Source organism: Lactuca serriola, chromosome 3 (assembly GCF_051521515.1).
Source record: "Lactuca serriola cultivar US96UC23 chromosome 3, Lser_US96UC23_V15, whole genome shotgun sequence".
Lineage (NCBI taxonomy): Eukaryota > Viridiplantae > Streptophyta > Magnoliopsida > Asterales > Asteraceae > Lactuca > Lactuca serriola.
The window spans coordinates 262823324-262842926 of record NC_136410.1 but is presented as its reverse complement, the minus strand read 5'-3'; the positions used below and the strand labels follow the sequence as shown (position 1 = coordinate 262842926).

At 40.2% G+C, this 19603-nt stretch overlaps 1 pseudogene; it reads left to right on the top strand.

Moving 5' to 3' along the window:
* Positions 1 to 18469, top strand: part of LOC145096219 (clathrin heavy chain 1-like) — a 149083-nt pseudogene extending 130614 nt beyond the window's left edge.
* Positions 18470 to 19603: the final 1134 nt, after the last annotated feature.

The following is a 19603-nucleotide window of genomic DNA, read 5'->3' as shown; positions in this document are numbered from 1 at the left end:
AGGCCACTCTAGTCCTATCATGAATACCTAGTCTTCTAGCATGCATAACAATTCATATCATATAATATTGTAAGGTATTTTGGGGATCTTTACCGTTCGGGCGCTGACTGATCGTACACACTGCTTCTTTCTTGCTTACCACAAAACCATTTACAAAAGTTTATGCCTTTATTTGAAAAGTTTCCTCAAATCCTCGGTTTGAGTTCAGTTACCCCCGAAGGTGCACCCGAATCCCTCAAACCTAGGCTCTGATACCAATTGTAACAACTCAAATTTTTCAAACAAATTTTTCCATTTTAAAACATAATTGTGTTCATTAAAAACAAGACATAAATAGTTAATTATTCAGTCAATACAATTATTCAAAATCCCAAGATCATAAAACCATCTTCAGTGTGTATCGATCATGCCGGCGCCTTCCCACGGTCATCGCTAGTACCTGAAATACATGCACAACAACTGTAAGCATAAATGCTTAGTGAGTTCCCCAATATACACTTACGTACATACGCCCTTCCAGGCCCTGACCTTCCGGTCCTCATAACATAATCGCCTTCCGGCCCGTAACATATTGCCTTCCGGCCCCACATATCATACATATCACATATAACATATAACATACCACATATAGCATACATATCACATATCATAACCGACCTTCCGGTCACACAGTCAAACCCTTCCGGGTGCAGTATAGTGAGAAGACTCACCTCGTAAATGCTGAAAACTAGCAACTCCTGAAATCACTCGTGCACAAACCAACGAGCTACAACCCTCCTATAACATTACATAACTCATTAGCACTCATATCATCTAAGTGTGACTATCCCTAAGAAGTCAGACTTAGGTCAACTCTGATCAACGGTCAACGGTCAACTCGACTGGACTCGGCGAGTACCATGGCGACTCGGCGAGTCTAGTCGTCCTCACAAATTCCTGAATATTCCCTTTCTACTCGTCGAGTATCCCTCTTGACTCGACGAGGTCCTCGTGGAAGAATCGCGGGGCCACCCCGACTCCACTCGCCGAGTCTGATGAACAACTCGGCGAGTCCCAGTAAATCTTCAAGCTACTCGCCGAGTCTGAAGAACAACTCGGCGAGTCCATGCCATGCAGACGAGTAACTGTTTCCTGAGATAAGTCTCGTCCCGAAGTACACATGCATGGGACCTTCTGGACCTCTAAAGGTCCTAATACAAGATTATAGTCGTGGGATAACAAGGCATTACTTCATCAATTCACTAAATGGGTTCTATAAACGCTAATTTCATAAATACATCATTATAGCAGAGCATACACGAATTCTTACCTGGATGATGTATTCTCTTTATTCCCAATCCTCAGAATGTGACCCCTTGCTGCTCTTTTAGCCAATCCTTCCTCTTCCTTGCACACCCACTCTTCTATAACCAACAATGGCCTAAGATCCTTGCTCCTGCTGCACTAATCGATTTAGGGTTCTTCTCAGAAGGCTAAAACGAACAATGACGGCCAATGGACCCCTTTTATACGTCCCAAACCTGAACGGTTAGGGTTTCCGCTAAACAGCGTCGACTCGCCGAGTCCATATCTGGACTCGTCGAGTCCAGTCGCGGACCCGCGACCAAGTCTGCGATCCTACTCGGCGAGTCTTGGCCCCAACTCGCCGAGTCCCCTCTTAAATCATCCCAAAAACATAATTTAAACAATACCTGAGATTTCGGGCTGTTACAAAACTCCTCTCTGCTCCACTATCAAATAGTACACATGCATATGTGTTATTGAGGAGAAACGTACCAGAAACCACCGAGGGATCCTTGACTGCTTCTCCGTGTCCCATCGTCAGGACTCTCCCTACACCACCAACATTAGGAGCTTGTGCCTTGGGGCAGTTTCTCCTGAAGTGTCCTGCTTCACCACATTCATAGCAGGTTTGGCTTGCCCCCGCATTGGCAACTTGGTTGATCGGTCGTGTTGGCGCTTTACGGAAACGAGCGGTATGCCCTTTCTTGTCGCAGTTTTTGCAGTGCATTTCCCGACAAGCACCCTTGTGGTGGTAGTTGCACTTGTTGCACTTGCGGAGATTTCCAGCATATTGCTTTGGTGGCGCTGGAGCGGTAGCAGTAGTGGCTGCACGGACAGCAACAGTCTGTTGCTTCTTTGTGGGGTCCTGCGCCGGTTGTTTCTTTTTACTGTTCCAGAACTTTCTCTTGTTGTTCCCTCCTTTTGTTTGGTCGGTGGTGGTGACCATGATGCCACGGCTGGCCCTATGATCGATAAGTCGCTGTGCCAATTCCTTGGCACTTTCAAAGGTAGTAGGTTTCGAGGCCAAAACACTATCATGAATCTGGGATGATAGCCCCCAAAGGTATCATTCTACCTTTTTCTCCTCCGGAGTGACCATTGCAGGACAGAGGAGTGCTAGGTCATTGAATCGGGCAGTATAAGCTTCGAGATCTGTCCCCGACATCTTGAGATTCCAGATTTCTTCTTCGAGTTTTTGTATTTCTCCCCTCGGGCAATACTCCTTTAACATCAACGCTTTTAAGTTTTCCCAGCCTATGGAGTTAGCCACTGCAGGAGTAAGTGACTTAACTCGGCCATTCCACCAAGTAAGAGCTTTTCTTGTGAAAGTGAATGCCGCATACTTGACTTTGCTCGCTTCGGGACAAGCACAGATTTCGAAGACTACTTCGGTCCTTTCGAACCATTGCATCAGCGCTATGACGCCCACACTTCCGTCGAAAAGATCGGGTTTGACATTCGTGAAGTCTTTGTAAGAACACTCCTTAGTACGCCCCGTGCTGTCCCCCTGATTCGAGTTAGTATTCCCGGATCCGGAACCGCCGGAACCATTTGTACCCATTTGCGACATTGCTGCCGCCACGGCTGCTGTTACTGCAGCCTGAAACATCACAGGATCAAACTCCGGAGGTGGTGGCGGAGGGGGTGGTGCTGAGTTTCCGGAAGGTCTTGGTCTTTTCCTTGGTGGCATGGTTCTGACACAAAAAAAAAGAAAATACTTGTCGGTAAGACTTCAATGGTGATAACGAGTCGAGTGTTACTTGTTTCATCTCAATTGTATTTTATCCGAGTTTACTAATTTAGAAGGTAATTCATCGAAAAGTTTACGCAATTAAACTTATGAATTAAATAGTGTTGACCCGAGCAGAGTCATATGTTTGGTTTGTGTCAGCATCTAAGGAAGTAAAATACATGCCACATTCATTGATAATTTGTTAGTACATATTGTTTTGAGAAATTTGGCCTCATAAGGGTCTACATTACATCATAATAAAAGATAAAGTTTTGGCTGTACAAAATCCCCTTTGACTAGTGTGATCACTTAGTCGTGAGGTCAACCTATTCGCAATAAAGAGTAGCACCAACGCATACTCGAAATCCTAGATTTATAACAAAATATAAGTAGCGCGAACACTACTGGTGGCGGGTAGCATCTGGTCCATGGTGGCCCTGGGATGAGGTCGAGGCTCCCTGAAGCTCCGCAATCCGGCGTTCGGCCGCGATCACTCTCTCCTCGAGAGCTGCGTGCCTCTCCTGGTACTCCCTTACCTCCGCTCGAGCAGCGGTAAGGTCCTCGATGAGTTGGTCCACTGGATAGAAGTCCCTCTCCAAATCCCGGGTGTGTGCATCAGTAGCCGCCGTAATAGCGCGGAGATTTCGAACCTGGTCTGCCATTTCCCTAATCTAGTTCCCCAAGTTCGTGATGTGCTGGGTCATAACGGGGAGAGCTCTGTCAGCCGGTCCCCCGTGACTGAGGTCATAGTAACCTCGTTGGTCGCCATAGGGTGACCTCTGGCGTTGTTGCAGGCTCCACCTCTCGATCATAGTTGCCCAACGGGGCTCAGGCCCGTTGTGCCCCCAGCGGTTCGCAGGTACCCAACGGGGCTCAGGCCCGATGTTGAAGACTTCCTCCTCTGGCTCTTCTTCACCTTCATCCTCATCCATGTCCACCTCGTCGTCTTCCTCTTCTTCTTCTTCTTCTTCGTCTACCTCCTCTTCTTCTTCTTCGGGATCCTCTTCGGGATCCTCTTCAATCAGCTCTTCGGGCTCTTCCTCAATCCAACCGGCATTTCCCTGGTTGGGAAAGTATGGGTCTCTTGGTAGGTGAAATCCTGCCATGTCGTCTGCACGAGAATAGAGGGGTAAGAAGCAGATAGCGGTAGATATTAATAATATTGCGATATAGCAACATACAAATACTCCTATAATATTTTAAATGTTTAGATTTGGTTCTTATAGCATTCTTTGTAGGGTGAAGTTAGGTTATTAGATTTGTTGCCCTTCTATACGAAGCGAATGTCTCAAAACAAGGACTTGTGATTTATACGAAGCGAATGTCTCACAAAGTTATTAACGAATTTACAGGACTTGTGATTTATACGAAGCGAATGTCTAACAAAGTTATTAACGAATTTACACTTAACATAATGAAAGTTTCCCATTTGTATAAATGTACTCTTCTGAAATGTATGCATTTGGAAATGTATCATGAACTATACCTATTATAGTTTATCAAAACAAGGGTAGTAAAAGCAATGTACATAAACGATACTTAACATAGTTTTAATAAAATGTTTGTGTGTAATGGGTATACTTCAATAATAACCCTTTGTTTAATCTATGCTTTATTTAGTAAAAATCCATTTGTTAACTGGTGTATATCTAAATACTAACACCAGAATGCCATATATTGCAATAACACAAAAACACATAATAATATACACCTTGCTCAACATGTTACAAAGTGAAATGAAATTGCTAGTCCAGATTGATGTTTAAAATGATAGGCAGACTGGTCCAGATTGATGTTTAAAATGATAGGCAGTTTTGTAAAAATCACCATAAATTGTAGAAAAATCGTATGGAGATGTGCAAGTAGTCATTTTAAAGCTAAGAAGTGGAACTACATGCACCTAAAACAGTTTTGAAAACTAAAATGTTTAAGTTGTCCAAAACAGTCCGTGAATGGAGTCTAACTTTTCTGATGAAAGCTGTTAGAAAAATTTAGTTATGTTCTTGGTGTTTTAACTTGTATTCCCCCCCTAAAAACTTAAGAAAACATAAAAATGTAGGGGTATGAACTCACCTTGAGTGATTTCAGTAGGTAAGTGTTGAAGAAGAGAAGTGTTCAACCCAAGAACACTTGAAGAATCACTTGAAGATTCGAAGATCTAACAAGAATGTGATGATGTTTGTGTAAGCAATCTATGATTTTGAGTAGGAGGATGTGTAATAATCATAAGAAAGATGATGATACTTACTAATTGTAGGAGAAGAGTCTTGGAGTATGCCTTGAAATTCTCGAATTACAGAGAAAAAGATGAGAGAGTTTGGAGTGTGATTCTTGGTAAAAATGAGAGAACGATTAAAGTGTGAGGAGAGAGGATGGATGTTCCAGCCCTAAGAACGTGGGAATAGTTGAAAATAGTGAGAAAGGACCTATGAAGTGACTAGGGATGGGCTGGTGATGAATAGTGACATGGAGTGGGTATGGGAGTGGTTGCTTGTTTCATAGAAATAAGTAAAGTCAACACTCTACCTTTGTACTTCACCCACTCTCTTTTGGATAAGGTTTTATCCTTAAAAATGTGATTAATTAATAGTTAAGGGTCCTTATATGTTAAAATAAAGTTTTGGGTGAAAATCTCATGTTAAAACAATTAAAAACGGGCCTAAAACGCGAATTTAGTTGAAAACCGGGAAGAAAAGCATTCCCAGCGAGACCTCTCGGTCCTAGGCCGATGTTCAGTCCCTAGGCCGAGGTTCGGTCCTTGCTAGTGCCGAGTCGGAAGTGGGTTGCGAACCAGAGGCGAGATGCGAAGGGTCCTAGGCCGAGGGTTCGGTCCGAAGCTCAGAAGCGAGGGTCAGAAGCAAAAGTGGTTAGAAGGTTCGGTTCGGTTCGGTTCTTCTTCATCAGGAGGGTTCGGTTCGATTCTTCTTCATCAAGAGGGTTCGGTTCGGTTCTTCTTCATCAGGAGGGTTCGGTTCGGCAGCCTTCTTCATCAGGAGGGTTCGGTACCTAAGAGGACTTTCGGTTCCTAAGAGGGGTTTCGTTTCCTAAGAGGGGTTTCGGTTCCCTAAGTCCGTTTTTCGCTTAGACTTCCGTTTTTGGGCTGTTTTCGCCAAATTCGAGGGTCGGGATGCCCCGAGTGATTATAGAAAGTTGGGAGAGATTTCGAGAGAGATTTGAGAGAGATTTCACATACTTAGAGAGATTTGGGAGAGATTTGGGAGAGATTTGACATACTTGGAGAGATTTCACATACAGAGAGATATTTGGGAGAGATTTCACATACTTAGAGAGATTTGTGAGAGATTTGACATACTTGGAGAGATTTCACATACAGAGAGATATTTGGGAGAGATTTCACTTTCTTAGAGAGATTTAGGAGAGATTTCACATTCTTGGAGAGATTTCACATACAGAGAGATATTTGGGAGAGATTTCACATACTTAGAGAGATTTGGGAGAGATTTGACATACTTGGAGAGATTTCACATACAGAGAGATATTTGGGAGAGATTTGACATACTTAGAGAGATTTGGGAGAGATTTGACATACTTGGAGAGATTTCACATACAGGGAGATATTTGGGAGAGATTTCACATACTTAGAGAGATTTGGGAGAGATTTGACATACTTGGAGAGATTTCACATACAGAGAGATATTTGGGAGAGATTTCACATACTTAGAGAGATTTGGGAGAGATTTCACATACTTGGAGAGATTTCACATACAAAGAGATATTTGGGAGAGATTTCACATACTTAGAGAGATTTGGGAGAGATTCTCGATAAGAAGAGATAGAGTGAAAACGATTGAGAGCGGTTTCGTGTGTGACGAATGTGAGTGTCCGGCTTCGCAATGCAAGGTCCGTAAGCCCCGTTATGCCATGTTTTAGGATCTTACACACTCCCTATGAGTATGCAACATTGTTTTATGGTTCTTGTTCATTGTTTAGCACTAAGGTTAAAGAAATTTAAACACAGGAACTTTCTAAGTGATGTTTTCTCATTAAGATAGTGAGTTATACAGAAATTACATAATGCAAACCCTAATATACAAGTTTTAATAGAGTTGACCGGTTTGACTCGTTGACTTTGTCCGGCTTTGACTTGACCGGAATTTGACTATTGTCACACAGATGGATGAAACTAGACGGTTGCTTCAACAGAATCGTGAAGAACTATCAATTCGTCTGGAAGAGCCTGAATTAAATGAAGGGCACTCGGAAGGTGGAAACTTCAGTGGGTCTATTGGTCAAGCCAACCCACCGATAGTTAGGCAAAACAACCATGATGGAAGGAATGATGGAATGGGATGCAAGTACAAGGGCTTTCTAACTTGAAAACCATCGACCTTCAATGGAAAGGAGGATCCGATTGGAGTTATGGATTGGATCTCCGAAATGGAGTTAGCTTTCATGACTTGTGGCTGCAGAGGCAAGTTGCAGACTATCTATGCAGTGCGTCAATTCCGAGGTGGAGCCGTTTGTTGGTGGAACACTCTAGGGAAGACTTTAAGCCCTAATGATCCACTACAATTGACATGGGCAGAATTCTTGGTGCAGTTCAAACGCAAGTTCTGTTCAGCCTAAAATTTGTTTGAGTTGGAGAATAAGTTTTTGGCGTTGACGAAAGGCAGCATGTCAGTTGATGAATACACTAATAACTTCACCGATAAGATGGAGTTTGCTTTGCGCATTGTTCCAGATGAGCTAACTAAGGTGGACCGGTATGCGAAGGGACTCCCATGGGAGTACGAGGTGCCAGTACGTCAGGCACAAAGTCTAGAGGCAGCTATCTGGGCTGCCAAGTCTGTTGAGAACATGATTAAGGGGAGAACCACCGACAAGGTTGAGGTTGGTGAGAAGAGAAAGTTTGAGGGAACATCTGGTTCCGGTAAGAAAAGCAAATTTTCGAAATCTGATTCGAAAAACATTGGTGGAGGAAAAGGAGGCGAAGCGAAATGGTGTGATAAGTGTAAGAAAAAGCACATTGGGAAATGTAGTGAGGATGTAACCTGCTACAAGTGCGGAAAAATTGGGCATTTTGCCAATGAGTGTCCGAACAACAAAAGGATGTGTATTGGTTGCAATGAAGAGGGGCACATTTTGAAAGACTGTCCGAAGAAGAAGGAGGCAGCTAGACCCAACATTCCACCAAAGCAGAAGGCGAGAGCCTTCCAGATGACACTCGAAGCTGCGAAAGATGAAGCTGATGTCGCTTCAGGTACCTTTCTCGTAAACGAATTACCTGCTCAAATTTTTTTTGATTCTGGAGGCAACTACTCCTTTATTTCGCATGAGTTTGGTAGAAAGCTAGCTTTGCCTATTGATAGACTAGATGATGCTTTATTAGTTGAAGTAGCTAGTGGCAAGGTTGTACCTGTTAGCCATCGTATGAAAAACATCTTAATTGATCTGAATGGGAATAAGTTCCACGAGGAATTATTGCCTATCGAACTTAATGGTTTCGACATCGTGTTGGGAATGGATTGGCTTAGCGCCAATGATGCTGAAATATTATGCAAGAAGAAGATAGTTAAAGTAAACCCGCCTGGGAAAGATTTGTTTATGGTGTATGGGGAGAAACGGCGAGTAAATTCTGGAATCATTTCTCTAATGAAAGCCAGAAAGTGTTTGACCAGGGGATGCACATCATATTTAGCATTCGTGATCGATGCTAAGAAGGAAAAGAAGGTGATGCAGAGTATTCCAGTGGTGTGTGATTATCCGAAAGTATTTCCCGAAGATCTTCCTGGATTACCACCTGATAGACAAGTGGAGTTCATAATTGACTTGTTACCAGGAACCACGCCAATAGCAAAAGCACCTTATCGATTAGCACCGACGGAGATGAAGGAGCTGATGATGCAACTTCAGGAGTTATTGGAAAAAGGTTTCATTAGACCTAGTTCATCACCATGGGGAGCTCCGGTGTTATTCGTGAAGAAGAAAGATGGAAGTATGAGAATGTGCATTCATTACAAAGAGCTGAACAAGGCAACAATAAAGAATAGATATCCGTTGCCAAGGATTGATGACCTATTTGATCAATTGCAAGGTTCGAGCTATATCTCGAAGATCGATCTAAGGTCAGGATATCATCAGCTAAAAGTAAGAGAGAAAGATATCGAGAAGACTGTATTCAGAACTAGATATGGACACTACAAGTTCTTGGTTATGTCGTTTGGACTAACCAATGCTCCGACAACATTCATGGATTTGATGAATAGGGTTTGTAATCCGTTTGTTGATAAATCCGTGATAGTGTTCATTGACGACATTCCGATTTACTCGAAAAGCCAGGAGGAGCATGGCAGACACTTGCAAGAAGTGTTAGAAGTTTTGAAGCAGGATAAGTTGTATGCAAAGTTCTCCAAATGTGATTTTTGGATTCGTGAAGTCCAATTCTTAGGTCACGTGGTTAACCAAGAAGGGATAATGGTTGATCCAGCGAAGATCGAAGCTGTGATGAAGTGGGAACCACCAAAAAGTCCCACGGAGATTCGAAGCTTTTTAGGATTAGCCGGATATTACCGAAGGTTTATCCAAGGCTTTTCTTCGATCGCTACTCCATTGACAGCTTTGACCCACAAAGGAGCTACTTATGCTTGGAGTGATAAGCATAAAGAAGCATTCGAGAAGTTAAAGAAGAAGCTATGCGAGGCACCGATACTTTCTTTACCCGATGGAGTTGAAGACTTCGCTGTTTATAGCGATGCGTATGGGGTTGGATTGGGTTGTGTTTTGACCCAAAGAGAAAAGGTGATAGCATATGCGTCTCGACAGCTGAAGGAGCATGAAAAGAATTACCCGACTCATGATTTGGAGTTGGCAGCGGTAGTTTTCGCTCTGAAAATATGGAGGCATTACCTCTATGGCACGAAGTGTAAACTTTTCATTAATCATAAGAGTCTCCAATATCTCTTTAATCAGAAAGAATTAAATATGAGGCAACGATGCTGGTTAGAGTTACTCAAGGACTACGACTGTGAGATACTTTACCACCCCGGTAAGGCTAATGTTGTTGCTGATGCTCTCAGTCGGAAAGTCAATCTTGAAAGGAAAAGGCCAAGAGCGTTGAGAATTGAAGTTGTCTCGACCATTGTGGAAAGTATAAAGAAAGCTCAAGAGGAAGCTTCTGAGAAGAATGACCGAAGGGAGGAACGTTTGGGAAAAACGTTGGTGTTTGATACAAACAGTCATGGACTGAAGGTGTTCCAAGGTCGGATTTGGGTACCTAAGACAGGAGGAATCAGAAATCTTCTGATGGAAGAAGCTCACAAGACCATGTACTCGATACATCCCGGTAGCACTAACATGTATAGCGACCTGAATCCCTACTACTGGTGGCCGACGATGAAGCTTGATGTTGCAAAGTATATGGCTGAGTGTGTGACTTGTGCGAGAGTAAATACACAACATCAGAAACCGTACGGGAGTTTAGAACCATTACATGTTCCTATTGGTAAGTGGGAAGACATTGCTATGGATTTTGTCACTAAACTGCCTAGAACAAAGAATGGTGACGACATGATTTAGGTGGTCGTTGATCGATTCACTAAGAGTGTGCATTTCATAGCAGGCAAGGAGAAATGGTCTATGGAAAAGCTTGCAAATTCTTACGTGAAGGAGATTGTGAGGCTTCACTGTGTTCCTTTAACGATTGTGTCAGATCGTGATAGCCGTTTCACCTCGAGGTTTTGGAAAAGTCTACAAGAGGAATTGGGTACCAAGTTGTGTTTAAGTACAGCTTACCATCTGCAGACTGATGGCCAGAGTGAAAGAACAATACAAACACTTGAAGATATGCTGAGAGCATTTACCCTGGAATTCCTAGGTAACTGGGATGAACATTTACCTTTGGTAGAATTTTCCTACAATAATAGTTTCCACTCGAGCATAAAGATGGCACCTTATCAAGCTTTGTACGGACAAAAGTGTCGTACGCCGTCTTGTTGGCTTGAGGCTGGGGAAAAGCAATTTATGGGTCCCGAGATGGTCCATCAAACTACTGAGAAGTTGAAAGTGATCAGGGAAAGAATGTTAGCAGCTCAAGATCGTCAAAAGAGCTATGCTGACAAGAAGCGAAGACCGATGAATTTTGAGGTTGGAGATTCGGTTTTGCTTAAAGTCTCGCCGTGGAAGGGACTTATAAGATTTGGTAAAATGGGAAAGTTGAGTCCAAGGTTTATTGGACCGTTTAATGTTCTTCAGAGGATTGGGAACCAAGCTTACAAGCTCGAATTACCCGAAGAACTGAATGGAATTCACAACACTTTTCATGTGTGTTATTTGAGGAAGTTCACGGGAGAAGTTCCTAAAATAATTCCAATTTCTGAATTGAGAATTGATGAGAACAAAAGGTTGATTGAAGAACCAGAGGCAATTGTTGACCGAAAGTCTAAGAAGTTGCGACGCAAAATGGTTGGGTTAGTGCTTTTCCGATGGAAGCACACGAATGGGCGAATCTCACCTGGGAGACGGAGAGTGACATGTTGAGTCGCTATCCGCATTTGTTTGTTGATGTGTGATTCTGGGGACGGAATCATTCTAAGGTGGAGAGAATTGTAATGCCTATGTTTCCGGGCTTGCCATTTTGAGCAATGTAATGGTCTAGGTTAACCTTTGTAACCCGTTTTGAAATAATAAGAGTGTATTATTTGAGTATTATGTGTTTTGTGCTTAATTGCTTAATTATGTGGTTTGATTAATTAAGAATAAAAATAAGCGTCAAAATTAAAGTGTAAAATAAACTTGATATCTTTGGATAATGTTGTAGTAGTTGAAACGAGGTTTCCGAATATATAAAGAACGCCCAAATCTGACTTCGTATGAGGAAGTTATGATTTTTCTAAGTTTCGACTTAGCGGTATGCAGCCCGAATTACTCGATTTGAGATCGAACGGTTTTTAGTCGAATCGATCTAAATGAGAATCGAAGATCTCGTTGTTGGTATCGAAGCAATGAAAAGTTAGGTGAGAACGGACGTCAAACGAAGAAGTTATGAATTTATAACGAATTTTTTCTGTCCCGGCCTACTAAAAATAATTAATAAAAATAAATTCAAAATTAGCCGACGGAGTCTAAACGAAAGTTGTAGAGCGTAGTCTCACCTTCGCGTGGATATAAAGAACGTCGAAAACGGAGTTCGTATGAATAAGATATGAATTTTCGAAGTTTATTAAATAATTAATAATTAAATTTAATTATTAAATCCCGGTATTATCCGAAGACGAGTCATCGGACTCATCCGAAGTACGCCCCGCATACACCGAGGTATGTCCACATTCGCACTTGAGTATTTCGGATACGTAAGCCATGTCGATCTGAGGCGTACGCCCTGCGTACTCCGAGGTTCCAGCCTCTAAAAATAGGATCCGAAGGCAGCCAACTCCTTTGCTATCTTTCTTTCTTCTCTCTCCCGTTTTACTTCGATTTGCGTGCCAGAAGTACCCCGAAGCCCCGGTAATATTCTCGAGCCCCGAAGCAAGTCCCGAGATCCCGAGAAGTGCGATTCCCGAGCCGAAGCTCTGTCCGCGAGAAGTTCGATTTTTGTGGAGATCTTCCAGATCTGCCGAAGAATACTACTTCCGTAAGCCGTAGTGTTGTCCGATCATCTTCTGATCAAGTGAGTGTATACTACCTTTCATAAACACGATAACAATACAAGTATGGTTTGAGTGTATTAAGTATATTGTTGTTTATATGTGTGAGTGTGTAGTTACTTTCTTCTAACGCATAATTATGAAGTATTTTATACGGAATACGTATTATGTGTATAATTTTGTGGTTATGTGTGTGAATGTGTATTCACTTTCTTCTATCTCATAGATATGATTTATTCTCTATGACATATGTGTTATGTGTGTGTGCGCCTCATCTGTTATGTGGAATATGTATTGATTAAAGCATGCTATACAGGTTTTTTAAACTATGTATAAAAATGTATATTTTTATCTACTAATATGTTGGGTAGAACATGGGTAGATAGTTGGTGTGTAATAAACAGATGAGAGGCCTCGTTGTTGTTTGATTTAGTCATCTAGCGGAGTTTAGATGACGACCACGGACTTTTCTAGACAGTCTTGTGGAACATTAGCAGGCTCGCCACCTGTAGGTGTTCATTCGCTGTACTCCATCCCCCTCATGGTTGCCTTATTTGACTTATATTGCTGAGGAACCCCCGAAGCATGTGTTGTCGCCCCGTTGAAATATTCATAGATTAGGTCCCTTATGTTAGTTGTTTTAGGGACATAAAGTGAGAATAACGGGAATGGGTAATTGGGTTATTGTTGGTTAGTGGAAATTAAATATAATTTTTTATTGTGGGTTGAAAACCCTATATGGTCACCAGGCTCCCAAGTCTGACCCACTCAGTTTTATTTGTATTACAGGAAGTGGCGCAAGGGCATAAGATGGATGAACCATCATGTTGTTTTGTTTACAAGTCTTTATATGTATATATTTGTTGAATGACTTGTAATGTTATCGTTTATGCTTATTGGGCTGTATCGGAACATGACACCCCAAGTTTTGATTATATAATGAAAATACATTTCTTTTAGGAAATGCATTGGTAAACATTGTTTTATCACGTTTTGTTTTTGGGAACAAATTCCGCAACTCTTTTAAATCAAAAGGATTTACTCTGAAATTATTTTAAAAGCATAAATGAAAATCGGCCTTTTCTGGCCGAGATTTTGGGGGATGTCACATATAATAAGTCAGTTCATTCATTAGTAAATACTTGCTAGATAGATAGAGAACACACATTATAGCTTGTGTACACAGTACTTATTACTATGAGAACATATACAACTATAGTAGAAGAAGAACATATACAACTATACTAGAAAGAGAACATATACAACGATACTAGAACGAGTAACAATACATTACATATACATGAATACGTTAACATAATTGTGATCCACTGTATCGGAGCATGCCTTCAATGGCATGGTCCGAGTTGTAGCCAGAGTCTCTTGGAGGCAAAGCGTGAGTTTGCATATAGATCTATACTGGATTGACTATCCTACACCTTGCTGCTAGCTACAGTCGGACCTGCAGGTCTACGGGTGCCAAACGTCATACCTTTTCACGACCTACATTGTCGTGTTTCCTAGACGGTAGTATGGTACAATTAATCACATAATACCTTAATATAAATCCGGTTTGAGGTAGTTATACACTACAAGAAAAATACCCTTTAATGACGCACTCTGATTTACCATACTCATTTTCGTGTGCCCATAAAAATAATGTCAGCCTTCCAAAATTTGAAGGATAGAAGACGCGTATTTTTGCGTGCCCTTAAATTAGTGTCTAAAGAAAAAAATTAAAAACACAGAGGGCGCTTTTTCTTAAAACGCGCGTCCTCTGAAGGTATCGATTTATAATTTTAGTGAAACGCGCCTTGAGTAGATAACGGGGGAAACGAAACCCTAAAATTTTCCAAACACTCTCACTGCTCCTTGGCCTCTGCAAGAATCGTCGATCTCAGTACCTCACCTCGTCTTGCCTTGCTGTAGCTTTGTCGGGAATGTTAAAGAGAGAGAGAAAGAGAGATCACCGGAGTTTTGTTTGAAAGGTGAATATGGATGAAATAGGCTAGGGTTCTTTTGTAATTTTATTTTCTGTTTCCATCATCCCCGCAAAATACAACCCTACGGAACTGATGCTTCCCACTCATCTTTTCCGTCTTCTCACTTGCGTATGTAATATCTTCTCTTCTCTTCTATGTATTTTTGCTCTTAACTATTCCTTTGATTTCCTTCAGGCACCATTGAAATCATCACATGTAAGCTAGGGTTTTGTTAAGAACCACATGACGACCACTCTGTTATCGGTGACCTCGACTCACTCACCTTTCCGGCCGATAACATCAGCCTCAACCTCATCCTATTTTCTTACCTAGTAACTTCATTTGTTGGAATACAAATTGTCTATCTATGAAGCCCTAGGTCTGATTCTTCTCCCTATTCCCCAAATCGCGCTCCTCCTCAGTCTTCACACAGTACACCATGAACCCTAGACCCATCGTCAAGCCTTCTCACTTCCTTATATCTGGGTAATACATCTACTACCAAAAACCCTCTCTTCATTTTATTTCTTGATTCGGTGTTGTGGAAAAGCTTTTCTGTACACTTTTCCTTCGTCAAATTTATACATCTGCATCCAGACTACATAAATTTAGCGATTGTTAGCATATATTCTATTTGTTCTTGGTCTTTGTAATTAGGTACATATGATGATGATGACGATCAGGGTCCTAAAAATAAGCTCAGTACATGTGAGACATGCCATGGGGATTTTCATAGTTGCCCTGGTCATTTTGGCTACCTGCCACTTGTGCTGCCAGTTTATAATGTTTGATTTACATAATCACCAAGCTGGGGCTTCTATTTGTATATGACCTTGAAACAGCTACTACAGTCTGCAAAAATAGAATTAGCCCATACCCAATTTTTCTAACATCTGAAGCTTCATTAGTTGGGGGTTTTTATGCTGCCAATAGACATGGGCAGGTCTTAGTTGCCACTGTAAATGAAGCAACTATTGTGCCTTTTGTTAGCGGACAAGTAAGTTCTTAAAGTTGTTTCATCATTGACATGTATTACTATTTTATTACTATCACAATCCTAATTTGATGTCTTACTGCAGTTAAACAACCTGGAGCTTGCTGTCAATCTTGCAAAAAGAGGAAACTTATCTGGTGCAGAGAATTTGGTAGGTTTCTTTTTATTTTCCATAGTTTTTGAGGACATTATATAAAAATTAAACACAAATGCACTTTTCACATGAATGATCAGGTTGTACAACGTTTCCAAGAATTGTTTGCTCAAACAAAGTACAAAGAGGTTGTTGAGCGTGCTGCAAAATCTCCCCAAGGCATTTTCCGTACGCCAGAAATAGTTGCCAAATTTCAGGTATATTCTGGTTGATGTCTCTAAATTAAATATTCTTTGGTCAAATTTTTTAAATCTGTTTGAATGTTAGTAACTTGTTAATATTTTATTGTAGAGTGTACCTGTACAAGGTGGACAGACACCACCATTATTGCAGTATTTTGGGACCCTTTTAACCAAAGGGAAGCTGGATGCATTTGAATCTGTGGAACTATCTCGCTTGGTTGTCAATCAGAACAAAAAGAATCTTTTGGAGAATTGGTTGGCTGAAGACAAGTTGGAATGTAGTGAGGAACTTGGAGATCTAGTGATGGTTGAAAAGAAGTTTTTAAATCTTTTGTGGGTCTTGTGTTGTCTACAGTTATCATCCTCATCTAAATCTGTTGATAATGATCTTGCGTTAAAATTTTACATAAAAGCGAGTGCAACTCCAAAAGTTGTTGCAGATTTTGCTGAAAGAAGAGAGTTCGACAGAATTTTGATTTACTCCAAGCAGGTTTGCTTTCCCTTCAAATAAAATTTCATTGTTAAACAATTCTTTATGCAGATAAAAATAACAGCTGAATTGATGCAGGTTGGATATACACCTGATTATCTGTTCCTTCTGCAAATAATTCTTCGATCAGATCCGTAGGTACTAAATATTTAAGCAGATAAGGCTTTTGTTCATGTGTTATATTATGTGGTCAATCCATTCTCTCAAAATAATTTTCTATTTACACTGATAAACTTAACTAGCGTCTAGCGTATTGTGGAATAAGTTTCTATCTGCATGAAAGTAAGACCGATAGGCGATAATCTTGTTTTTTGTTTTATAGGGAGCTGTTAATTTTGCTCTAATGACGTCTCAAATTGAGGGAGGTTGTCCTATTGATTACAATACAATAACATATCTTTTCCTTCAGGTTTGATCATCTTATAAATAAACATGTTCTCATAAAAAACAATTGATATGAAAAATATCTCATTGACTCATTGTCTCTGCAGACATGCAGTTGAGTGGATCCTATAATCTAACCAATTTCAAATACTTTTATTTTTTTCTTTAGAGGAACTTGATACGTGAAGCAACAGCCTTCCTTTTAGATGTACTTAAACCTCATCTACCAGAGCATGCTCACTAGCAAACCAAGGTTCTTGAGATCAACCTGGTAACATTTCCTATTGTTGCTGATGCCATATTAGCAAATGGCATGTTCAGCCACTATGACAGGCCTCGTGTTGCTCAACTCTATGAGAAAGCAGGTCTTTATGTCCGAGTACTTCAGGTTCACTAATATCCAAAAACTTTTGTTTTTTTCTCTGTAAGCTCTCTTTTTCACTTGCTTTACTAAAACTTCTATTTTTCTTTTATAACACTACGGTGAATTGCCAGATATCAAACATGTCATTGTGAACACTCACGCAATCAAGCCACAGGTGGACTTTCATATACTGAGCATTATGGGTTTCAACTTACTTTGGAGCTGATTTTTTTTTGTGTTCAGTCTCTTGTAGAATTTTTTTCGGACACTATCTAAGGAATGGGCATTAGAGTGCATGAAGGATCTTTTACTACTCAATTTGAGAGGAAACCTTCAGATAATAGTATAGGTAGTTTCACATTATGTGATTATCTAATCTTATCTTTTATCTTTTGAGGTCAACCCTGTGACTTTAACTACTATGACTGTAGGTTGCTAAAGAATATTTCAAGTAGCTGGGGGTTGTAGCATGTATTAAGCTTTTTCAGCAATTTAAATTCTATGAAGGTCTTTACTTCTTTCTGGGATCATATTTAAGCTCCAGTAAGGATCCCGACATCCACTTTAAGTATATTGAGGCAACCGCCAAGACAGGACAAATTAAGGAAGTTGAGCGTGTAACAAGAGAATCAAATTTCTATGATGCTGAAAAAACCAAGAATTTTCTAATGGAAGCCAAGCTTCCGGATGCAAGGCCATTAATCAACATGTGTGATCCCTTTAGTTTTGTCCCTGATCTCACTCACTACCTTTACGCCAACAACATGCTCTGGTATATTAAAGGTTATGTCCAGAAGGTTAATCCATGGAATGCACCTTAAGTTGTAGGACAACTATTAGATGATGAGTGTCTTGAGGATTTAATCAAAGGTTTGATTCTATCTGTTCGTTATCTGCTTCCAGTTGAGCCTCTCGTGGAAGAGTGTGAAAAGAGGTTTGACCTTTTGCTTAATTCATGTTATATTGTCTTTCCGTTAATTTGCATCTTTATATCATTTTCTTGTTTCCTTAAGGAATCGACTGCGGTTGCTTACTCAGTTTCTAGAGCATCTTGTGAGTGAAGGAAGTCAAGATGTGCATGTGCACAATGCTTTGGGTAAAATCATCATAGACAATAATAACAATCCTGAGCACTTTCTTACTACCAACCTGTATCATGATTCGCGTGTTGTTGGGAGTACTGTGAGAAACGTGATCCCATGCTTGTTGTTGTTGCTTACCGCAGAGGACAATGTGATGAGGAACTTATCAATGTAACAAGCAAGAATTCTCTATTTAATTTGCAAGCCGGGTACTTAATCTAACTAGTGTTTGGTATGGCAATAATCGAAAAGGGAATGGAATGGAGGATTACTGTGGAATCAATAAATAATGGTTGACTGTTAGATAGGATTGGAATGTAGCATTCATTCCTCACTTAATGTGATTCCTTCTCATCTGTTGATTGTCAATCCATGGGGAAAGAATGATATATTATAATTTTTAAATACTTTTATCCGTATAATATTCAATAAAAATGATTTTCCAAACTTCATGTAAATTGTTTTTTGCTATTTTCTAAAAACACCAAAGATAGTTTTTGTTTTTAATCCTATTTAAGATTTCATTTTGAGAGTAGGTCACTAGTTTCAAGGAACGAAAGTTCATTTCCCATTCAGCCTCTAAAATTCCTAAAATACCCCTATTAGTTTATAATAACAAGTTTTTCTCCAAACAATACATATACAGGGTACTTTGCTGGACTTGGTTTTCTCTCATGGTACACAGCTGGATAATCTAGCTTTTAGATACTACAATTATAATGGAATTTATGTCCCCCTTCTGGTTGATAACATCAAGGAGTTTCTTAGAGTTTTTTCATGTACCGACTTTGTTGGTTTTAGGTACTTGATTTAATCACAAAATTAGTTTTCAAAGTTGATCAGTTAAAAATATAACATTGTTATTGATTAGGTCTTTCTAATGCATTCATTCATGTATTCTCTTTGATGGAACGAATAGTATTGCTCTGCCACATAAGGAATCAGTAGTAGCATGCTATGATGAAGTTGACTCCCTTGCTAAGGTAAGAAACTAAGAACCAAGAATAATATAATCTAAGTGAAATTAAGGCATTTATTTGCAATGAAAGTTGACTCTCCTTAAACTTTTGAACTGTTTTCTTTTTCTATAAGTTCTTGGCTATTGGGAAATGTTGATTAGTATGATATCACTTATTTTCACTCTAAATCATGTTTTGCCAACCTATTCATTGAAATTGTTGTCTTCTGGTCTAATTATGGGAAGAACTTGGAGCCATTTTTCTACAACAGATTATGTTTGCACATTGCAGGTAAAAATATTGTCTTGTTTAATTTGCGGATTATTTAAAAATTATAAAGATGATTATCGTCATTAACTTTGTATCATCTAATGGACAGGCTCTTAATCAGAAAGAA